The sequence below is a fragment of the Lepidothrix coronata genome, unplaced genomic scaffold (genome assembly GCF_001604755.1).
Source record: "Lepidothrix coronata isolate B3197 unplaced genomic scaffold, Lepidothrix_coronata-1.0 Scaffold23, whole genome shotgun sequence".
NCBI classification, from domain to species: domain Eukaryota; kingdom Metazoa; phylum Chordata; class Aves; order Passeriformes; family Pipridae; genus Lepidothrix; species Lepidothrix coronata.
In genome coordinates, this window is record NW_016690203.1 from 3120027 (window position 1) to 3141900 (window position 21874).

The 21874-nt window shown below is 41.9% G+C and overlaps 1 protein-coding gene across 2 annotated transcripts in view; it reads right to left on the reverse strand.

Moving 5' to 3' along the window:
• Positions 1-21874, reverse strand: part of GFOD1 (glucose-fructose oxidoreductase domain containing 1) — a 73010-nt gene that overhangs the window by 34133 nt on the left and 17003 nt on the right. Inside the window, exon 1 of one of the 2 annotated variants that reach the window (XM_017808608.1) lies at positions 7535-7626. The exons of the other annotated variant lie outside the window; for it this stretch is intronic. The gene's annotated coding sequence lies outside the window, so the exon portion shown is untranslated. Of the gene's footprint in view, positions 1-7534; positions 7627-21874 lie in introns of those variants that run through there. 2 annotated transcript variants of the gene reach the window in all.

The following is a 21874-nucleotide window of genomic DNA, read 5'->3' on the forward strand; positions in this document are numbered from 1 at the left end:
AATGGGCATCCAAAAAAGGCAGCAGCCAATACTCATAAAGCCTAGTGAACAGGAAGGCTATACACATTTTCTCCCTTTACCCTGTCCCAGGGGAATTAACTCCCTGGCATATAAGCACTCTTTTATACAACCATAAATTTGTAGTTATTTCACTTTCACAGCATTAAGAATCCTGGTGAACTCCATTCACAGATCTCCCTGACAGGCTGACACCTTTCCCTCTTCAAACATGCTTCTACCCTAAGAATCCCAGCTCACCTATTTCTCCAGCAAGGCATGCTTTTATTATTCTGCACAGAGACTGGTTTATAATGCAGTAACCTGATTAAAGTTCAGCACTACCCCTGAGCAGTCCATATGACATCCTGGCTTCACGGGAACACATGTTCTCCATGGCATAGCAAGAAGCATCAGGATGACGTTGGAAATATTAATTACAAACATGTCTGCCAGGCCTAGAGCTCACAAGCTCCAAACAGAAAGAGCAAACATTGAGATGGGACTTCAACAGATGCCACAGGACGTGGAGGGGTAAGTTACCTTGCTGGCTCCATCACTTGTTTTTCTGTTGTAATAATTATCTGGCACGCAAAGCCGTTGTACATGCACTGTATGAATTAGCATTTTCCAACCTATAAAGGAGCTACTTTATGTTTAGTGACCATCTAGTGATGATTGACACCAGTGGCAGAAGAATTTAGTTGGCTCTTCTCACTCTTCTTTTAACTATCTTTCACCTGCATCTAAACTTTTAGTATACTGTATAGGTTAGAGGGACTCCAGTTGACTGTAGAAGACCAAGTTAAATACTGAGGGGGGGACAGAAATCAGTTTTTTGTCTATGTCATGAAACAGGATCTTGAAACTTCAGCTTCATGAGTCATTTAGTCATATGAACATTGATGTGAAATACTATTCATGATGACAAACTTTACTGGCAAATCCGGTAAGATCCTAAGCCTCAGGGAAGAACAAGATGGACTTCTAAGTCACCAGTGAAAAGTGCATGACCTACGAAACTTGAAAAGTCTGATTCATTCGAGTCTGGGGTATCTTAAACCTCCATGGATTATTGGTTTGCAGTTCTGTTTCATGTGTTATGGTAAAAACGAATAAAGAAACCTCTCATTATTTTGGGGAATAGAGGAAGTTATTTAAAGTGGTGCCGGCAGCTGTTGTGTGGGAACATTCCTAAAATCAGGACAGTCCTGCCCTGAAGTCAGGATACATAGCTAAAACACCCTTGATGCAGCTCAAGTCCAATTGCAAGGCCAGTAAGATTTTTCATAAAGCAACTGATGTTTCATGAAGTTCGGCACTTGCAGTACCAAAACCATGGTCGAATCCATTTCTCTACTGTCTCCTTGGCCACATCACTGTACCTTGCCTGGTATCACACTGGCGAAGGTGACAAGAATTAAGCCATTCCCTTCAAGACCAAGTTAAAATACATACAATATTTGTTATTAGCCCCTTAGGATCCCCCAGCTCTTTAGGCATCAGGAAAACACTAATGCCTTCCTTAGGATTACTCCTGACTTGCACAAAAGTGTCAAGGCCTACTCTAGCTTCATACTGTCATTAAAAAGTTAGCCAACTATTACAAGAGAATAAAATGAAGAGAGGGGACAGGGCATATTTTTACTATAAGGCAGAAAAACATCAGGGTTTCCACACACCACCACACCTGGTGTGTCTACACAGCAAGGCAAAGTGTAATTGGACTTCAGAGAGCCACCTCCACACAGACTTTGAACTTGCCAGTTGAAGAAGTTATAGCAGGTTTCATCACAGGGTACAAGCCTACTTAGGGGTCTGGGCATTTATCTACTACCTGCTACCCTGAACTGAATAAGCCCACTCTACTATGTCTTTATTGGTGTTACTACCTGCCCTGACTACATCAGGGTTAGCACAGATGCACGCACCAGTCACGCAGCCATCAGCCCATCCTGTCTAGGGAACCAGCATTGCATGTGCCCATGGCTTGCCTAAAAAATCCTGCCCCAACTGGCAGCTTCCTCCACCAGCAGGCCCCTGGCAGGACTCCTGCTTTTAGAAATTCTGTCATATGGAAAGTTTCCACATCTGCCTGAAGAAGTGGTGACTCACTATTGTCTTCATCGTTGATAGCTGAAACCTTCTGTGCTATGCTTGGGAGGGGGAGAAAAAGAAAACAAGAAAGACTAAACAAAATTCCCTCCCATCTTCGTTCCTCCGACTTGCTGTTTCTGCATCTCAGCACATTGCATGTATTATCAGCCTGTCTTCCAAAAGTTTAAACTGGGTTTTCACACAGCAACATTGGCAAGAAAACCATCTTAAAAACAAGAAAGAAATATGACAAATAAAACTGTGAGCCAGCTGCCACGGGGGCTACTTTCTTGCTCCACGTTTACAGGGTGCACTGAGTTCACACTGGACTCCCATGTGCTCACACAGTGCACATATAATAATTGGTAACCCAAAAACACCAGCCCAGAGCAAGGCTTTTAACTTGTTTCTTCCAACTTGAGTCAATTGCATGGAGACCATGCCCCTTTGGTAACCAGATGAGAAACTTCTCCATTCCTTTTGGGTGTATACAAAGCCACCACCGTGTAAAGGTTGTTACCAACCACTTTTCCCACCTCACAGCTCCTCCAGTCACTCACTTCTGTTCCCAGAATACATCTTCCAGACAGAATCAAAAGTGATTTACATCTCAGCAGGAAGCCTGCATCCTTCCAGGCACTACTGGCTCTGTTCCCTTTGTTTAAACAAAAGATTTTCCCCAAAAGCTGCAAGGAGAAAGGGGCTCTTTAGCTGTTTTCTTCTGCGGTTTGCTCACAGCAGTCTCTTGCTGGAAGCATGCAGGGCTCGCACTGATGCTGCTCTAGTTGGAAATACAGGCAAAAGATATTTCCTGATGATTTAGCACATACTGTCTGCATAGATGTGAGGTGATAAGTAGTTTAGTAGTGCTTTGCTCTGCTGAATGCGCTGCCCCAAAAATGCTCTAATGATAAAGCTATGCCCCAACAATGGCTGGAAAGTTTCCTGGTATTTCTTTCTTCCAGCATCAGGATATATGTTTCTGTGCTAAAATTTAAGCAATTTTGTTTAACTTAAAATTTCCTCCTGGCCTGTCTTTGCACCCAATAAGGTCATAAGCTCTCAGAGGAAGGGAGATATATATTTACACCCTTCAAATACCCTTGTACTGGTCTTGAAAGGTCCCTCAGATGCTACAGGAAAATAAATAACAAACTTGTTTAGATCACTGACCTGAATCTGGCCTGCTCTGTGGCAAATCTCCCTACTCCTTACAGCCAGGGGAGGCAAAAGAATTAATGTCACTCAAGGCTAAAACGCTTTACAAAATAAACCGTAATCCAGGGCTGACCGCATCATATGCTTCCACATCCTGCCAGTCCCTGCATCCTACAAAAGCTTCCTAAGAACAAACAAACACCAACAGACACAGGGCTAACTGTGAGAGTCCTAAATACTTGAGTTCCCTGAGCTTATGCCAGATGCTGTCTCCTTTTATAAGGGATATCTATTGGAAACAGAGAAGGGATGTACCGGGGAATGCCACATGCTAAAATGCAAGAGCTGTAAGCGCAGCCCAATTTAGCTTAACAGGATAGAAGAAATTAACACCATTCTCCCTCCTCAAATCCCTTCTGAACACAGATCAGATAGGAGCGTACAGCAGCCATTGGTTACAGCGTTACCTGGGTCAGAGGGCAGGGCACGGGCAAGGAAACAATAAAAATTTCTTCCCTGTGAGACAGAGCTGAACACATCAATGCTGAATTTACACTAACCTTAATTTTCTTGTGTAGTTACTACAGCAGAATATTTCTTGGCAATTCACAAGAATCTCTTCCAGTCTCTCTGCACCTGATGCCTCACACACAGACCTTTTCAGGTAGCACAAAGACTGCTTACTGCTAGAGAGTGAGTAACCTGAAGGCTGAGAAGGATGACATTCTTACTGCAATACCCAGAAACACACAAATAGTGGTAAGGCTTCTGCAAGCAAGATGTGGGAACTGCAAGCAGACACTGCTGTTTGCTTTCTCCCAATTTGTTTCCTGCTGGATCTCAGAGAGATCAAATCACTATGCCTAGTAACAGTTCTACAGTCTTTTTGTTTCAGAGGAAGAATATATTAGTTTTGCTGTGCCAAATTCTGGTTTGGAAAATTACCATTTACCTACAAACTTCCCCATAATGACAGCAAGCATGCAACTCCCTCCCTTTGCTCAGTTAGCTTGGGCAGCACTTCTTTGTGCTGCTTGACAAGAGGCACCTTTCAGCACTGAAAAGCCAGCATTTCAGAAACTGGTGATTGAGCCCCCACTGTCTGTGGGAAAAAAAAATTATCATAGACCAGAAACGTCCTCATAAATCACAATATATGCTTTACAAAATATGTATTTGCCAGATCCAAATGAATTATGAGAGGGATTCAAACTGAATGCAATTCACCAGAATTTTATCTGCAGGATGCATTTGGTCCTTGCTAGAAAGGACAAGAGGAAATGGCCTCAAGTTGCACCAGGGTAGGTTTAGACTGGAAGATAGGATAAAATTTCATCACCAATAGGTGAAGTACTGGGACAGGCGGCCCAGGGAAATGCTTGAGTAACCACCCTGGCAGGTATTTAAAAGGTGTGCACACGTGGCACTTAGGGACACAGTTTAGTTGGTGGACTTGGCAGTGCTGAGATAATGGTTAGACTCAATGATCTTAAACATCTTTTCCAACCTAAATGATTCTACAATTCTGAAGACTTGAGCAGCACCTGCCAGTCATCTTTCCTACAAATATTTGTCCTTACATCTGCAAGCTAAGGTGCAAAACTTCAGAAGCAGTCTTCCATTTCTCTATATACAGACTACCTGAACATGTAATTAGAAGAGTACAACCCTCTGGTATAGAGAAAAGCCTTTGGGCAGTGGTGTTCTCCAATTCTTCTGATTAGAAAACTTGCATTTGATGGTAGATCTTACTCTACCCAGTTCACTATCCCAAACTTAGCTCATCAGCTAGACTCACAGCACCCCTCCTCCCAGGCACAAGTTGTTTGGGGCCCTCTGCCTTCATTTGGAATCCACTGCCTAAGAGGACTGCAAGGCATGCTGGAGTGAAAAGGTGCTCCCTTTGAAGTTTCCAGGTGGATTGAGAGCTGTATTTTTTCCACCAAGTTTTCTTCTTGAAAGTCTTCTTCGGACTTCTTTAGGGCTTTTTTTAGAGGAAGATTTAATTCTCTCAAAATACCAGCCAAAAATCTTGTAGTTAAGTGCTATTTAGAAAACTGTGGAAAGGCAGATATAAAGAGAGGTCTTGGCATTCCTATTAAGAAAGCATATGACAAGGAAACATGCTCTCTGGTCACCTGGCATCCTTTTTTTTTTTTCCCTAGTGGCTCAAACACCAGTATTTCTGTGAAAAGGCAGTAGAGTAGAAAAGCATTCCGGATATCAACAGGCAAACAAGCATGCTGATTAGTTTAGCCTGATGATTTTGTGCCAGAATTGGAAGTCCTTTTTAACTGTCTCCTTTTACGAGTGAAAAACTGTCCTTGCAACCTTCCTTGATTAGAAGTCCAGTGTGGAGCAAGGCATTCCTCCCCAGGCTTTGGGCATTAGTGCTGTGCGCCTTGCAGAGCTCTATCTCTCCAGATTATCAGCTCCTCTGGCCATCTGGCAAATTACAGGCCTGAACAGTGATGTTCTTTCTGTATTTCTACATCCAAAAACTGGAATGGAACTATCCCTTCAGTTTGACGTGATGTCAATATACAGTGATTACTGTTTGCCTTCCGAGATTAAACTGCACTAAAAGAACAAGTAGCAAGACTCCACTGTGGTTGGTAACATCAGAAGAATTAAGGTAGGGGAATGAGCAGTTATAACCCTGGAAGGGTTAGGTGTTAGGAGATTTGCTCATTGGCATGACACTTTATTAGTTCTTTTGATCTAATGAATGCTACTGACTTTTGTACAGGGCCCAAACACTTGATTGTATCTTATTTTATTCTATCTGTAATACTATTTATCCAATGTCTTTTTTAAGTGAAAGGGAGACTATAATGTTAGAATTCAACACTTTCAGGAGTGACCACCAATTTTTGATATTCTGAATCTAAGAGACGACCACAGAAGCCTGCAGCAAAGTTGCTTCAGGAGTTCTGAGTGATAAGACTGCGCATGCTCAGCAATCATCAAAATCAGGCCCAAAGGATGCCTTTCCTCTTCCTCTTCACCATTCCCTTCAAAGGGAATGCTACTGCCAGTGGAGCTTAGCATGTAAAAGTGGATATTACCAGAAATGCCACAAAGCTGCCTGGGGGCTGCAACTTCCTCCAAGTGAAAGGTACTCAGATGTCCCATTGATGGGCAGCATTTTCTAAGTCTACAGATCAAACAGACAGACAAACAGACAGAATCATCTGTGCGAGGCCAGTCTGTACATAACAAATTAGTGACCTCCAAACTTACACTTTAACTCAGGACCACACCTCCCTTTTTTACTAATGACAACAAAGCCACCCTGTATTACAGGGTGTAATGCAATTGTATGTACAATACAGCATATCCTCTCTCATTCTCCAGGGTCCTAAACGATTCAACCACTTCAGTTTGTAAGTGCAGAGACACTTTCTATGACTATATTTAGTTTTAGAGAGGGTCTGGAAAAGTGATGTCACCATTGGAATGAGGAAGTATTTATCCCTCTACTGGAAACACATGATGATGATGTAAAGGTACTGTTTGGAGAGCTCTATTTATATGGTTGTTTCCTGAATCTTAACGTGACTCAGAGAATCTCAGGATGTAAAATGGTGCCACCGCCATAGTCGGTGGGAGTCGCTGCCAAAGTTTTGCAGAAGTTTGACTAACAGCAGGTCACTGTGGCTCTGTAAAGCAGGGCTGAGCAAAGGATGATGAAATTTAATGACTTGATCAGTTTGTTACCAATGGATTTAAAACTGCATTATTAGTGGTAGCCCAGTGATAGAATTACACGGGAAGTAGCCAACTGCAGTATAATAAATATGCAAGGGCAGTTAGTGTAGAGTGAAATTTGATTTCAGTAATTGCTGCCTGTTGTAATTATTCTGCTTTTACGGATCAGTAACTGCTTTCCCAAACCCAATTACTACTGCTTCTTGACAGGTTGGGAATTTCTGTGATAACCAGTTGTTTAGAAATACTTTCTGTAAGGTTTACAAAGGCAGAGGAGATCCAGCTGCTGAACAAGCTCTCAGGAGCAAATCTTGTGAACTCAGCCTGAATGTTTCCCAAAAGGAAAACTTTTTGCTCACACAAGAACAGGTTTCCAGTAAAGGGTATGGCATTCAATCATTTCCCTTTCTTTTTACCTTTAAAAAACAAACTAAAACACAACTCTCTGTAGTCTAAGAGAAAATAGCCAGAAGCCCTGTGACTACAATCTATCTGATACGTAGCAGGCTGAGGAAGAACAGGGCAAAGGTTATCAGAAGGAGGAAGGAAAATAAGAATCAAAATGTCATACCTACAAGTGCCGGTGATCACACCGAAATTACACCAAGCCCTTTAGAAACAGCAGTAAGCATTAGCCTTGCTCATTTGGTAGCACCTAACAGATCTTGACTTCCCTGCTTGCAAAGACAAGGCAAAATCCAGCCTAAACTGCAGGATCAGCTAAGATGAGAGGCTCCTTGTGCAGAATATCCTTGTGCATGATCCTCTTTCTGCTCCAGCCTTGTTTCTGGTACTTAACCATACCCATAACAACTGGACTGTACTATATATTGCATTACTCTGTGTACTAGAATAGGAAACAAGCAGAGCACAAACTGTTATCACATCAAAATGGCAGTAGCTTTACACTTGCTTTGCATGATACAGACAAACAGAATAGTGAATTCAAGCCACGTTATAGTTTATGTTTGACTAAACAGATATTCACTTCTTGGAAAGTTTAATAATTAATGATAGCACAGGGTAATGAAACAGTTACATTGCACTACATTGCTTGGTTCTTAAGGGCAGAAATTCCCATTGATTACAGTTGAAATCTTTCACAGAATTAGAAAAAAAAATTGCACTCTTCCCTAATGGAGCAGTAGTGCTGGCACTGAGCAATTAATCATAGTATAAGGTTTTGTCTGGTTACTCACACACAATGTTAATTCAATTGTTGGTACCAACATTAGAGTGCTAGTATAACCATTGATTGCTTATATTCTGTATCACACAAACAATATAAAGTATTCATCATATAGCATTCAACATCATTAATGTGACCTTATAATACTACAACAGTACTAATACAATTGCTCAGGTTGTCTCTCAGGACACGTAAAAGCCATAATTTTATGACTCTGTCCAAATCTGATTTCTCCTGCTTTACTTGTGCTCTCAACATCCTCCCCTTCTGTGGTCCTGTTACATACAATACTCTCATCAGCTTTTTTTTGCCTCCTCTGCATTTTATATCTGGCTAATTTTATCTGATATTTCAACTGTATCTGAACTGTTGATGCTCAAAAATGTACAACTATTTCCAGGCTTCTCACTTTCAGCCCTCAAGTAAATGTTTGGCCTGTCTTTTGGACAGCATAACCACAACATCTAGCCTTCAGCTCAAGCACAACATAGTAAAAGGGATTGTTTCACTTTGAATCAAATTTCACCTCCTCTTGCTTTTCATCTTGAGGACAACACAGCTCATCAGTGCACCATTAGCTGTCATCTTGGATATCCCAAGACCATTTAGGTCTACAAATCCGGAGTAGACTGGAGGTCTTGCTGAGATAGAGCTTATCCTAATAACATCTCCCGATTACCTCAACTCCACAGGAGGACACTTTTCTTCTGGACCAGAAACATGCCTCTGCAGTTTCACTTGAAAAAGGTTAAGCAAAATAGAAAAATGGGTTGTTCCCAAGCAGAGCTACCTGCAAGCAGTGTAGTTAGTAACAGAAAACTCACTTTAAATTTCCCATCTCATTTTAGCCTATGTTAACGCAGGGGGGTGGACAGCGTATCCTGAATATATTTTTTACATGGTGTTTGTACAGTTCTTCCTTTCTCAAGCGTCCAGTACCAAACATCTCAGTGACTCCAACATTATTTTCTTCAGTCCCAATAAAGAGAATCTTGTTCTCTTCCACCCAAAGGGCTTTGGCAAAGATCACAGTTCAAGCCTGTCACTATCAGCAGCTCTTTCTGAGACACATTCTTGCATCAAACTTATCTTTGGTTTCAAGCCTTCCATCTCTTACTCTCATCCTTATCATTCCTCATTTGCTACTGAGGCATCAATTCCTGCATCTGATCACCCTGTGAAGCCTTCCACTATCACCCAACTATCATATTTTCCAACAAGTGTTTCCATGCTTCATCCTGCCTTTTCTGCTGCTACTGCTTGCCTCCTCCTTTTATTCATGTCAACTTTTCAGTGCCACCTACATCAGAACTGACATCTGGCTTGGGAAAAACATTATGCCCTTGTCTTCTCCGCACTCCCCTATGCGCCATCTATATCCATCTGTTATATATTGATTTCTGTTAAGATGGAAAGCTCATTAGACAGAATCAGCTTTCTGCTCTGTGCTGGTACAGTGCCTAGCACAGTACAGTCCTGCTTGTGTGCCAGATATGGTCTATGGTATTATAACACGTAACACAACAACATGTGTTGTATATATGTTCCATTAATTAATGGTAATACAGTGCAGAACTAATGTTTATCTCAACACTGAAGAGAAACTTTCAGGCAAGAGGCTTCTGTAGGGGAAAAGGGGAAGTATATACATTTTATTTTACACAAATAAATATACTGTACAAGCTAAAAGCAACTATATATATATAATATTACACACTTCTATCAGTCCCTTTAAGCTTCTCCCTTAATTCAGTCCAGGAAAAGCCCTTCAGGCTGATAGGTAACCAATCTTTCTCTCGTGGGAGTGTTCAGGGAAAAGGGTTCACTCCTCCGCCAACCTCCAGCTGTTTTCTGAAGTCCTTTCTTCCTTACGAAGTCCAAGAAGATAGCTCTGAGTCCGTCCTCCTTGGTTCCGTATCAGTCTCTGCTGTGTGATTCTCTCATACCTCAGTTCCGTGCTGTTCAGCTTATCACACATATGCGTCTTGGAATCTTCATGCCTCCTCCGAGTTTTCAGCTGTCCTCCGTTTAAATCACGGCAAGAACATCCTCCAGGCCTTTCTCTGGTCCATCTCCAGTTTCACCTGGGGTTATCTCCCTGGCACCGGGCTGCATTTAGCCCGTCCACTTTGGCTCCAATGCAGAGCCTCCCCTCCACTTAACAGTGAGAGGGAAAAGAAGCAGCTCCCTCTGCAATCTAGCTGCAAAGGGGGAGCGGGGAGAGAGGGCTTGGCTCCTCTCTCCCTCTTACCTTCAGGTGCTGTGAGTCCCTTCCCTCACAGCACACACTCACTCCAGTGCTGCCTCCAACCCTGGCTTAGCCAGGGCTGTGGGCCGCAGGACCCCCCCTCCCTCCGGAGGGGAAAAAAAGGGGGCCCTGCCACCCCTGGGCCTTCTCACACCCACGCACTCACACAGCAGCAGATACAGCAGCAGCCAGCCAGACTGATTGCCAACAACTTCCACCGGTTGTGTATATATGATTATTCACAGAAGCGAACAAAACGAGCAGTGACTGGCCCTCCAGGGGAGACTGCTCTGGCGCCCAATCACTTCTAGGCCCCCTGGCTCCTGGGGGGGGGGCAATTTTCAAACCATGACACCCGTGTACCAAAACAGCCAACAGGTATAAGCGAGCAAACAAAACATACCACTACTTCTGCTATTTGAATGTAAATCTGAAATTTTAAAGTAAGATAAATATTTTAGAGTAGAAGTATTCTAATCTAGTTTAGTAGCCACCCACAGAATCAGGAAACAATTAGTCTAAACTCTTAAATAATTCTTAAAACATTTCCCAAGTATTCACAGATTCCTCTGTTGTGGAAAGAGTTTTATCTGTATCATGCTTTATTTTAGCATAGCTTATTCCACTCGTCTTAAAGCAAGAAACTACACTGGTGTAAACCACACTATACAGCTGCAGCAGCAGTGCTTCTGATAGTATAATTATTTCAGGTTTCATAACCACTCAACAAGTAGAAGCCAAGCCTGAGTTTAGCCTATTAAGTCAATGTCATATACAATACTACCATATGAAATCACCACTCTGCATGTGAATAATCAAGAAAAAGTCTACATGGGGATTCCCACCTGTATTCTACCTGAAGTTTTGTCCCCATTTTAAAGGTGAGCATTTATAACACATTCTGGAGTCACAGAATGGTTTAAGTTGGAAGGGACCTTAAAGACCATCTAGTTCAACCCCCCTGCCACTAGCAAGGGCACCTCTCACTAGACCAGGTTGCTCAAAGCCCCATCCAACCTGGCCTTGAACACTCCCAGGGATGGGACATCCACCACTTCTCTGAGCAACCTGTTACAGTGCCTCACCACCCTCACAGTAAAGAATTTCTTCCCAATATCTAACCTAAACCCAACCTCTTTCAGTTTAAAGCCATTCCCCCCATCCTATCACTTGTCAAAAGTCCCCCCTCCAAACCATGGGAGGCAATGGAGACAGCACCTTACCAGTGCTCTCCAAGATTATGTCTACACTGCAAGCCACAATATGACAGCCACACATGTTGACGTGCTTGAGTGAGTTTTACTCCAGCAGCAATAGCAATGAAATCACAGCAGCATGGACTCTCACAGACTAAAGGATACCTGGTGACTTTGCACAGGGTGTGCTGATGTCTGTACTCCTGCAGCTTCACTGTTGCTGACTGTCAGCCTGGCTAGGTTAGGCCATGCAGGGCACCAACTAAACATGTTTGTAATTGGGGACAGTTTTGAGTGCCAGGGAAGAAAAAATGTGACGCTCACCCTGGTTTTGTTCTTGAGCTCGCACCTTCTTGACTTGAGAGCCTGGGCCTTCTGCTGCTATGGTCCAGAATGTTTGAGATGTGAGAGCCATTTCTCCTGCCTGAAGAAAGTCCTTCTCTTCTGTGTGTGTTGAAAGGATGGAACACATTCAAATGTGGTCAAATCTACAGTACAAGAAGGTCCTAAAACAAGTCAATGGCAAGAGTCAAAAGCATATCCAGTCATCAATGAGAACTTTTTGCTTGTTCAGACATATAAACCAAGCACAGATTAACCAGCTCTGTCTGACTGTGCAAGATATTTTTAATCCAGCCTTTTAGGTGAATTGGCAGCATTGGCAAAAGCCTGAATGGCAAAAAGTGTCAGAAGGGAGTTTTGCTGCAGTGTCTGCTTGAACTACATCAGCTCTCAGTTACACTTTTCCGGCATGCACCAGTGAAGTGGAAAGAGCTTTAGCATGGTTCACTGCCCAGGATGCAAAATTAAACTAAAGAACAGAAAGTCTGATGAAGTTTAGAATGTCTGTCTCACTCGGCTTCTGTAACACTCAAAAAAACCTCAAAACACAAAAACAACAACAGCAAAAAACCCAACCCACAACACAAAGGTTTGTGGGCTTGAAAGCTTGGGCTTTTTCCCCAGCTTCATCAGATATTAGATATTGTGCTTTTCTATACACCTTAGATCACCTTTAAGCACCATAACTGCACACTGCCAATAAAACAAAGCATTTGCAGTAAAGCAGTTTAAATTTACTCAAAAGGTGCATGCAATTCTTAAAAGGGCAGTGGTCTTCCTTTTTGTATACACATACACATGCTTATTTGTTTTTTCTAAAGAAAGATCACAAAGTTACCACTTTATTATAAAAATGTTTTTTCTTAGACAAATTAGCCATATTGTAGTTTAGAATCACTCCTCTGATTCAGCATAAAGCCCTTAGGAACCTATATCTGAAATGAAACTGCCAATATACATATTATTAAGCATCTAATTCCTTGCATTCAGGAAAGAATAAGCATTTATTTGCTGAAGTTCATTAGAACTTAGGGAACACCAGGAGTGTGACAGAAGCCTATCCACTGTTTGGAGACAAGCTGGATTGCATAATGCCACTTGAACTAAGCAATAGCAGGAAGGACAATAAATGCTGAAATGATCTAAAATTGAACTAAAAAAAATATTGGGCTCTGCCAGAGTCTTTCATGTGTCTCCTGGAAGGCAAAGACAGCAGCAGAAGTGGGAAGGCTTCATTCATTCAACAAGCATCAAATGACAACCTTGTCCCTATACTAAAAGTTCAGCCAGTTGACAGAGTTAAGCTTGCAGTGCTCACCAAAAAAAAAGAGATTCCCTATAAATTGGAACATATGATCAGATGGCAGTAGAACAATCCCCTTCAGAGATATTATGAGCTTGATTCTTAAAACCCCAGAGGTCAATTCACTACAGTCCCCTAAGTCCAAAACAGCTTTAAAATATTTATATACCTACTACAGGAGCATTTTAAAGTAACTTTACAATAGGAGGAACTGCAGTAGCATAAATGAGATTCATACCCTCATATTCTAACAGTGAAATCATTGGGCAAAAACAGCTAATAAGAAGTTTAAGAACAAAACATCCGCCCTCAATACTGGTACTGGTGGAGACTTTAGCTTCAAATAGTGATCACAAACTTCAATTTATATCATTTGATAGGGTTTGTGTACCCCAGGAGAGGCCCAACAAAAGGCAATGATAACATGTCTGTCTGCCTCTGACAAGAAAAACATCTGGAGCTCTCCACAAGAAAGCATCCATGGGCATCAAAAGGTAGCCTAGGGTTTCATAAAATGCAAAGGGCTTAAACTTGCAAACCTAAATTGCCAAAGCCAAAGGTACAGCCATACCATTTTATCAAATGCATATAAAACCCAGATTACCGTGATTATCTCCACTTTTGTAGCATTTTCACAGAAGTTTTTTGACAAGTCACTTGCCTACAAAGAACCATCAAATACAGATTCAAAACTCTGTTGTCTTTTTCTCACAGTTTTTGTCTAGCTGGGTTATTTCTCTGCTTGCCATTGCACAGTTTGTTATTAGTGTTTCTTCCTTAGGTTTACATACAGCTAATTGTGATTATTTCACAGCAATCATCATGAACAGCAGCAGGATCCTGTCATCCAAAGTCTCTGCCATGCACATCTGTACCTCTGACAAGCACACTGTCGGGACTCCTTCTGAAAGGCCAAACACTTTTTCAGCTGAATTTGCAGTGGTGCTTACTCCCAGTCTGCAAGTCAGGAGTAAATCTCAGACTACATACCCTGAGAAATAAATCCATATAAATGCCAAAATCGCTTACAACAGAGCAATAGTCACTGTTTCAGCCCATGCTGTAGGTAACACGTCTTCCAAGCTCCAGAGGCACAGAGGATAGGACTATCAGAGGATTTGGAAGTAAAATAATTCTGCTATCCCACCACTACTACCTTCAGCTTGTAATTCAATCCAGTGCACACAGCAAATCCAGCAGTATTTTACAATAATACCCTAATTAGCACAGTAACACCCTCTCCATTGCCCTTGCCTACACAGGTCCCAGCACATTTTAATTACACTGTAACCGAAGCAGACATGACTAAACACCTAAATGTGGATGTCCCATCATTGAAGAGTTCAAGGCCAGGTAGGACTGCGCTTTAAGCAAACTAATATAGTGGAATGTCCCCCTGCCATGGCAGGAGTGTTGGAGTAGGTGATCTTTAAAGGTTCATTCCAACACAAACCATTCTGTGATTCTACAAAATAGGAGCAGTTTCCCACATATTGATGAATACATGGCACAGTCCTACTGCAGACAGAGCAAATCGATATGTCTATCATATACAAGGTGAAAACAGGAAAACCTAGCAAGCTGTCAGGTAAATTTGAGAACTTGTAATTATTATAAGGTTTTAAATTCTGTGCTCATTACTTTAAATGCTAGATTTGTTTTCTAGTCTGACATTTTCATGCTTGGGTCCACATCAATCCTCAAGTTTTAAAAAAAAAAAAAAAAACAACAAAAAACCATTGTGATTAATCCCAGAACAAAAGGTCACTTTTTACCACCTCACTTCCATCCCAAAACTCTGCTAGTTTGCTCCAAGGCAAGAGGCTTCTGAAAATTAGGCTATTTTTTGTGGTTCATCAAGTCCATTGTTTCCAAAAGTAAATAGCCATTATGCTTAATGATTCAGTAATCACTCCCCTTCCTTAAATCAAGGGCTTTGAAGGTGATAGGGGAAAGGCTGCTTGGTTCAGATAGCCTCAGTGGGAAAGAGCAGCCAGCTTTTGTGCTGTTGTGTTTGCAGGAAGACTTGCACTTGTTTTTATTATAGATAGGTTTTGTTTTGTTTCCCAAAGAAAGGAATTATAGGAATTCAATAGAGAATAAAGAATTACCATGACACCCTACAACAAAGTAGGAAGGTTGCAACACAACTTTCACTGGCTGTTAAAATGTGATAAATGGCAGCCTGATGATTGCAAAAGAAACCAGAGCTCAGGAACACGAGTAGAGTTTAAGGAGATGTGCCCTGGGAGGGCTTCCAGATATTAAAATCTCTTGCTCTAGCTCTAGCTCCCTTCACATCAAATTTTCGCAAGAGGGGTCCCAGCTGCAGGCAAAAAGCTGCATTTAGCAGTGCAGACTCACCTTTCCCTGCCCCTGGTTTGACACATTGTGTGTGCAGGAAAATAATTCATATTGGCCATGTGGTAAAGAGAGCTTTGTAACTTGTAAAGTCACTTGTAAAACCAGCTCTTGAGAGATTATATACTGCATCTGACTTAAAAATGCAGATTATTTTTCCTCCCCTCAGTGCCTTTGAGTCACTCAAAGATGATGTTAAATCCAGCAGATTTAACATCAGGAAAACTCAGCATTAGGTTCTCCACTCCCACTGAGGTTAGGGTCAGTGGAGTTGAGCACTGCTGACTGCTTCTGAAAATCTCATCCAAAGGACCCAGTCCAAAGCAGGCTAATTCCCTGGACACCTAACTCAGATTTCTACAGACTATGGCTTCAGCCCAGGCTACATTAGCATCCTGCAGAGCAGTGTTTTTTAACAATTTACCATCCAACAGCTCTCAACAGTTCTCAGCATCTCTTACTGAGCCACAGTAAAACACGTTGTTATTTAACATTATTTTCATAGTGCCTATTATACATTTGGGACTTGATTTTTTTCAGAGGAGCAGCAACTAAACCAAGCTGTTGCTTACTGTGGACTACTTAAAAGACCAGTGTTGTCACTTTAAAGGAGCAAGCACCAAACACATAAGTTCATGCGCTCTCACAGGCTTTGTGTAAGTACAGCTCAATTTGTCCACAGAATAGAGGCAATTCATTTAATAAAAAGTAGGCACCCATCACACCAGTCACCAAGAGCCTTATGCATGGCACATTTCTGTCACAGTTTAGCAAGTGACTCTTATTCAGGAGCTACAGTCTATGGGAAAATATTGTACATATTAGTTAAACTACAAATAAATGCCTGGAAGAACTATCAGATGACCAACAACTTCATTACACTTCTTGATGCTGGTGGAATGTGTTGCAGACAAGAATAACCAAAGCTTGGTTGGTGCTAGTGCAATCCTGCTCTACTAAAAAAGTAAGGGTTTTTCCATCATAACAAGGATTAAGATTTAAAATTGTCCCAAGGAGACAATGAAGAACTTCAATAAAATGGCTTTGACTATAAGAATTTTTTTTTCTGAATTCAAAACTAGTTATTATTCAGTAGTGTTCAGAGTTCAGCACCATTTGTCGCACAATTCAAGGTCTAGTTTCAAAAGCTGTCAGGTCTGACTAACCCAAGGGAGACATAGCTTTGCTGATAGGTGCCAGAAAGGCATTAAGCTGACATATTTACAAAGACTATGAATTATACATGAGTTTCTGTATGAACCAGACAGGTTTAATGTGCCATACATTCTTCATGTACTACATTTGGGTCTCATAATACAATTGCATTTTACCATTCTGTGAATTTAAAGCTGATGGAAGCATGAGACTGACATCCCCAGAGACTTACATCTGCTCCTGAACAAAACAGCAGCTACAGTTTCTTCCATAGCATTCACATCACTGCATCCAATCCTGAAGGCTTGAAATACCCAAAAGTATGGAGGCTTCAACTTCCATACTCATGCAGCCCTCAGCCAGCCCTCGGAGAGGAAGACTGAGAGCACTGACACAGGATGGGTACCTAACTTGATTACATTATGAGACTGGTGCCCCACAGCACGTTACAGAAACAAGAGACACTGACCCATGAAACTCAGCAGAGCAACCAAGGGGGGGTTCTTTTGAGGGAATCTCTCCCACCATGAGGTATCACCTCAGCTACAACCTTACATATATTTTGTAATGTGCTGATACAACCTGGGGAGTACACCTACACATCCCCAGGGTCCAATACTACCACACTAAAGTTTAACATGATCCCATCTACTCTAGCTGTACTTCTATAACACACATAACATGTTCACTAGCAAGTCCTCTATGTTCAGTAGGCTGTATCCACCTCTGGGTTTCCTGACATAGCAAAACCCTCGAGCTTCTAAATGCAGAGCTGACATGCCCTCTCAGTGCACCTAGTATTTAAGTAAGCCTTCCAAAAGGCCACTATCTCCCTCACAAGACTGTTCTGCCTTGACGCTGTGAAATTTCATCTTCAGCTCAGGGATACAGAACAAATGTTCCTGTAAAGCATATGCTTTTTTTTTTTTTTTTTAACTGGCTGCATCTGATCATCACCCTTTTCTGCCAGCTCTCAAATGCTGCTAGAACATTACTCAATTGAATGGCAAGAGCTGCTGGCAGGCTTGCAACAAATAGACTAAGCTGAAGAGACGAAAAAGAAAAATCACAGCTACTGTCTACCTATCTGACATGGCTGTGATCAACAAGCATGTCAGATCCGGCATCATCGTGCAGGCTGCCTTCATACAGTGCAGTGTGAACACACACCACATCCTGCACACCACTTGTAACAGTACAGAGTGAAAATACAGTCCCTTGTTAGCAGTCATTCCAAAAAGTCTGGGAAAACACACTACAATTTCCTTGTGCATACTTCTCTGATCCATACTCCAAAACAGTGACTGCTTACATAATCAGCATTGATTTTGCAGGCCTTAAATGGTTTGGATCCTCTCATGGGTCATCTGATCACACACTAGAAGATGAACTGCAACCACAGCATCATGAAAGCAGCTTTTTTTGCTTTTTTTACTACACCTCTGGGATATGGCTTAAATTGGAAACCAATCTGGAGGTTTATCCAGCTTGAAGGTTTCCTGTCACAGTGGTCTAACCCCCAACCCACTTTAATGGCATCTGAATGCAGTTCAAAAGATTACACAAGGCATTAGTAAACTGAGATAATTGCATTAATCGCACTGAAAGACAGATATGACACATTAATGTAGAAATCTCTAATACACATAGATGTGAATTGAAAGAATGAGACATCAAGGATTGACGGGAACTCATTAAGGTATTAAAAACTGGAGTTACATGGAAATTATGCAATTGAATTAATAAAGGACAATATAGCCTGACTACAAAGGTACCTCTTCCAGCAGGGAGATGGAATATCTCTCAGGGAAAATATTTAAGAAAAAATATGCTTTGGAGAAAACTCTGTTCTGTCCAGGAGACTGGTTAGGTGACCTCAACAACTTTGTCTGTCTCAAATGGCTATGAACATATGACACAGTAAGAGAGCTTGTCTGTCAGAGACAAACTCAAACCTGAACAGTTGTTTTCATGATGAATCCACAGCAGCTTATTGCAAGGATGTAATATGACCTGTTCTTCCAGTATGCCATGATTATGCCAGTTCTCTCTGTGTACACTTATTTCTTCCTAATGAACTGTGACTATTACAAGAAAGGGCAGTCCTGGGACTAAGAACATCATCACACATCTGTACCAGCTAAAATACCCACTGCTACACATGTAACACTAAATAAAACTCAGCAGAATACATTCAAGTGACAACATTAATCTGGTCTCTGTCTGATCACACTATTTTAGTAGGTTTTGCTGATGGTACATGAACTTACAACTGTTCTAGCTCAGTGCTTAGATGGTAAAGTAAGCAGTGGAGGATGGGAGAGGAAGTAAATGTAATTTTATCATTGTTGCTGGATTAAAATCAGAGAGGAGAGCAGCTACCAAAGAAGTAGTCAGATGTGAAGCTTGCAAGACTGACAAACACAGCATGAAGGAAATGGCGCATCTCACACAAGCATCATAGCTATGGGAGCAAACAAGGGCAGTCCCCTCTGCTCTCTGGTTAGGTTATGGTCAGCTGAACTGAAACATCTCACAACAGATCCAGCGTCATAAGCCTGTTAATGGATTTGCTGAATTCCTGCTGGGAGAGGTATGCTTTCTACAGGGTTATGATTCAGAAACACACTGAAGGAGGGCACATTCACCAGCTTCTAATGAAAATTACTGTTATTTTTGTTTTCTGCAAGTGAGATGCAGGAGGAACAAGGATGAGATGATGTGAGCCCGTGGGGGTGACACACAGGTACTCTGGTGCCTAGGCAGTCTTTGCCTTTTGCACAGCTTTTGTGTACCTCAGGCTTCTGATCCCCATTGACCGCTGTCTGACAAACACGGCATTAACAAGTCATAAGTGAACTCATATGGGCTTCCCGTAACTGCTCCTAAGTCACAGTGCAAATCAGCCTAATGGTATCAGCAGCCTTCTCTGCTCTTTCCACTCCACTCTGCAAAGAGTAGACCCTTCCCAGAGGGCCAGTCAACCAGGTGAAGGAAGCAAGCACATTTCTGCAGGTCCCAGTCTGCTTAAGGAGGTAAGAGGCTCAGTTAGCTCATGAATAATGCACCATCTGTTTATGCAACTCCAGGGACACACTTCAAATCAGCTTGTGGTCTCTGGAATTACTTTCACTATACTTGGCCAGTCTCTTTAGTAGGAAAATCAAAAACCTGCTTTCAAAATTTTTTCTGCTCACTTGAAGCTTTCACTCCTCTCTGCTATACATAATCCAGAAGAAAGGAGACATGATTTTCTGGTCACTCCAGTTTCACGCTGGTACTACTTGACTGACTTCAGTAGATTTACTCCTCATGTATACTGCTGTGACACAGTGAGGTTCAAAGATGCCTTAACAGCATACAGGGATGTACCAGCAATTCAGAAATGAGTCAGGAGGAAATCAAGCTGCATGTAGTATTATCAATGCCTTCTAAGCAGATGGTTAAGCATGAAGTATCACAATAAGGGCTAAAACAGTCTTCTCTTGCATGGTGTAGAAATAGAATCTGAAATAATGAACAAGCAGCACAAGAGGGAGAGGTCGAACTCATAGGGGGTGAAATTACACGATATTCCTCCACCCTGAAAAAAAGTCTTTTTAAATACTGGCTCTCAGCCCAGAGGTTTGACCCCAGGGGATATGATGTCAGTAAGCCAATGCAATTGCAGAAGCAAACCTTGAAATGTAATGTTAACTCCTCCTTGTAAATCTCATCTAATCCAAAATACTTCACTTGAGAAAAACTTTGCATAAAAAGAAGCCAGGAGGAGAAAAACATAGCTCAACTAAACAACGTCATGCAAACTGTAGACATACCCATGTTTGGAAAAAGCTAAGCTGTTCACTTGGCCAAGTCAAGCAAGTCATAGTGACAGCTCCCTTAGCTCTCCCTTTCAAGCCCAGTGCTTAAAAATGTGCCAGTGTAGGCTGCAAACAGGGTGAGAGATGAACAACAATTAGCTACAACTTACAAGCAAAACATTCTGAACAATTTTTAATCCAAGGACCACTAAGATTTTCTCAAGGAGAAACAAAACAAAACAAAAAAACCCACCAAACAAACAAACAACTCACCCAGCCCCCATCCCAAAAATTAAAAAAAAAAAAAAAAGGAGCTGTCTTTTATCTTGGTCCTGCATTTGTGTCATCTGCAACCATATAAGCATTAAGTTAAGCCTGAAATACTAATTTATTGCATTTTTCCCCCTTGCAAATTGATTGCCTGCAGTTGCAGAAAGGTATGTATCTGCAGACTCTTATCTCACAGACCTCAGATTGAGTAGTACTGCTGCACTGTTCCCTTAACTCTTCTTAAGACGAAGCATCATTCACATCCTCACAGCTGTGTTTCTGTTGCTGTTTTTTGGTTGAAGCCATACCCTTTAATTCTCAAGGCAGAAATACTGCCTCAGGAAAGGAGAAAGCAGAGAATTTCTGTCATGCATTCCCACTCTGGAGACTGATAATAAACAAGAGCTTCAAAAAGGATTCATTACGCCCTAATATCCTCCTTCCTCTGCTGTCCTCCCCCTGTAGATACCAGCCCTGCTCACAAAGCCAAAGAATAATCTAAAACCTTGTCTGACCCAGAAGAAACAGCACGAAATAGATAAAAGTACCACTTACTTTGCTCTCCTTCTCCACCTGGGCCTGGCAGAGCCACAGATTATGCTGAAGACACCCACAAGCAATTTGTTGCCTAAAAGCCACTGGCTGGGGGCTCCTGTGGCAGTCCAGAGTATACTCAAGTACTGCATGCACTAGGAAAGTGTTTCAACAACAAAGGCGGCTGCAGGGATGCGGTTAACAGCATCACTAGGGTATTTAATTACATTCAAACACAACAGCAAATAAGTTTGAGCCCACCTGGCCTTAATGCTTGCTGCACAACTGAAATACACTGCAGGTGAACCACTGCCAGACCAGGCAGCATCATAGCACAAGTCAGGCTAATGCTAAGAGGAGCTGGGTGGCCTCAGCAAAACAAGGCAGATGGCAGGGTTGTGACACAGAGTAGCAACCAAGAGCAAACCTTGATGGAGCTTTGACCACTGCCATTCCCTTCCCAGAGCATGGGAGAAAAGCTTTGTCCTAGAGGCCCTCCTCACAAAAAAC